General features: G+C 61.3%; 2 non-coding genes and 1 pseudogene across 2 annotated transcripts in view; all 3 read left to right on the top strand.

Annotated features, from left to right (window-relative positions):
- Positions 1–707, top strand: part of LOC146143848 (small subunit ribosomal RNA) — a 1811-nt gene extending 1104 nt beyond the window's left edge. Inside the window, exon 1 of the ribosomal RNA XR_014500824.1 lies at positions 1–707. This exon is cut by the window's left edge and continues 1104 nt beyond it. This is a non-coding gene — a ribosomal RNA (small subunit ribosomal RNA).
- A 247-nt stretch (positions 708–954) lies between these two features.
- LOC146143849 (5.8S ribosomal RNA) lies at positions 955–1108 on the top strand. The gene has a single exon (XR_014498766.1). It is a non-coding gene; the product is annotated as a 5.8S ribosomal RNA (ribosomal RNA).
- Positions 1109–1356: 248 nt separating this feature from the next.
- LOC146143850 (large subunit ribosomal RNA) overlaps positions 1357–2500 on the top strand; it is a 3679-nt pseudogene continuing 2535 nt past the window's right edge.

Raw genomic sequence — 2500 nt, forward strand, 5'->3', positions numbered from 1 at the left:
TTGGGTTCCGGGGGAAGTATGGTTGCAAAGCTGAAACTTAAAGGAATTGACGGAAGGGCACCACCAGGAGTGGAGCCTGCGGCTTAATTTGACTCAACACGGGAAATCTCACCCGGCCCGGACACAGTGAGGATTGACAGATTGAGAGCTCTTTCTTGATTCTGTGGGTGGTGGTGCATGGCCGTTCTTAGTTGGTGGAGCGATTTGTCTGGTTAATTCCGATAACGAACGAGACTCTGGCTTGCTAACTAGTTACGCGACCCAATCGGTCGGCGTCTAACTTCTTAGAGGGACTAGTGGCGTTTAGCCACACGAGATTGAGCAATAACAGGTCTGTGATGCCCTTAGATGTTCGGGGCCGCACGCGCGCTACACTGACCGGATCAGCATGTGCTCGCCTTGGCCGACAGGTCTGGGTAACCCGCTGAACCCCGGTCGTGCTAGGGATAGGGAATTGCAATTATTTCCCTTGAACGAGGAATTCCCAGTAAGCGCGAGTCATTAGCTCGCGTTGATTACGTCCCTGCCCTTTGTACACACCGCCCGTCGCTACTACCGATTGAATGGTTTAGTGAGGTCCTCCGATTGGACCTGGCGCGGCCGGCAACGGTCGAGCCGGCGTCCGAGAAGACGATCTAACTTGATCATTTAGAGGAAGTAAAAGTCGTAACAAGGTTTCCGTAGGTGAACCTGCGGAAGGATCATTAACGGTCTCGCAAACGCTTCGGCGAACGCGAAACTCGGACAAGCGAGAGAAAAAGTCTTTGCTACCCGGCGCCCGACCCGCGAGGAGCGGCGCGCCGGCCGGCGATTCGGTCACCCGGTAATGTTTGCGCGTCGAGTGCCGCGGTGCCGCGCGCTCCGGCTTCAAGCGTCGGCCTGGCCGACCGCTCGGCGCGGTCTATTTTGTCACCCTATAGTGCGAGGCACTGTGCGAGCGAAACAATCGTGGATGGCTCTTGGCGGTGGATCACTCGGCTCGTGAGTCGATGAAGGACGCAGCTAGCTGCGTGAATTAGTGTGAATTGCAGGACACATTGAGCATCGACGTTCTGAACGCAAATTGCGGCCTCGGGTCAATCCCGGGGCCGCGCCCGCCTCAGGGTCGCGTTGCAAACGTTCCGCGCGGGGATTTCTCCGCGCGGCTGCTGCGGCGTCGGACGCGCGAGCGCCCGTCCCGCTCAAGACAGCACGGCACGATGCGCGACGATCGCGACCAGAATCCCGCGCGGCGGCGGCGAGTCGACCTCGAAGAGGCCAACGGCTGGCGGCTCAAGGGCGGGAATCGAGGTGCGCGGCGGCGCGCGGCGCCGACGGCGAGCGCGGAACGGGAAGAATAGTCCCGGTCCTTACTTTCGGCCTGAGGTCGGACGAGGCTACCCGCTGAATTTAAGCATATTACTAAGCGGAGGAAAAGAAACTAACGAGGATTCCCTCAGTAACGGCGAGTGAAGCGGGATGTGCCCATCGCCGAATCCGCGCGCTTTTGGAGTGCGCGGAATTGTGGCGTACGGAATTCGTCACGGCGCGCTTCGCCGGTCGCCCGCGTCCTTCTGATCGAGGCCTTTTCCCAGAGCGGGTGTCAGGCCCATGGCGGCGACAGGCGGGCGCGCTACGGCGTCTTCCCAGAGTCGGGTTGTTTGGGAATGCAGCCCAAAGCGGGTGGTAAACTCCATCTAAGGCTAAATACGGTCACGAGACCGATAGCGAACAAGTACCGTGAGGGAAAGTTGAAAAGCACTTTGAAGAGAGAGTTAAAGAGTACGTGAAACCGTCGAGAGGCAAACGGGAGGGCCTGTCGGGTCGCCCGGTCGCTTTCAGCCGGCCCCCTGTCGGCGACGTTGTCGTGCGGACCCTCACGGGCCGCCGGCGGCGCCGCCCGATCGGGGACCAGCGCACTAGCGCCGGGCGAAGGCCGCGACCGTCTGGACGGCGGCGAGAAGGCCGCGCGCAAGGTAACCCGGCCTCGGTCGGGTACTATAGGCGCGCGTGTCCGTCGGCCCGCCGTTCGGGCGAGGAGAGATCGCCGCGTCTGCCCTTCGGGGCCGAGCGCCCGGTGCCGGCTGGGGCGTCGTGGGTCGGGGACTGTTCTCAGTGCCCAGCCTCTTCGTCTCGGTCGCGCTTCCGGTGTCGTTTCGCGAGGCGCACGGGGTCCGCGGCTGAAGTCAGCCACCTTCCCGACCCGTCTTGAAACACGGACCAAGGAGTCTAACGTGAGCGCGAGCCACGGGGCAGTACGAAACCCATGGGCGCAGTGAAAGTGAATGTCGGCGCGGTCCGGCGGAGGTGAGACGTCGTCGTTCGCGGCGGCCGCATCACCGGCCGATCTCGTCCGCTTTGCCGGAGAGGTCGAGCGAGAGCGTTCGCGTTGGGACCCGAAAGATGGTGAACTATGCCTGAAGAGGTTGAAGCCAGAGGAAACTCTGGTGGAGGACCGTAGCGATTCTGACGTGCAAATCGATCGTCAAATTTGGGTATAGGGGCGAAAGACTAATCGAAC

Source organism: Ascidiella aspersa, chromosome 5, assembly GCF_963924565.1.
Source record: "Ascidiella aspersa chromosome 5, kaAscAspe10.2, whole genome shotgun sequence".
Classification (NCBI taxonomy): Eukaryota; Metazoa; Chordata; class Ascidiacea; order Phlebobranchia; family Ascidiidae; genus Ascidiella; species Ascidiella aspersa.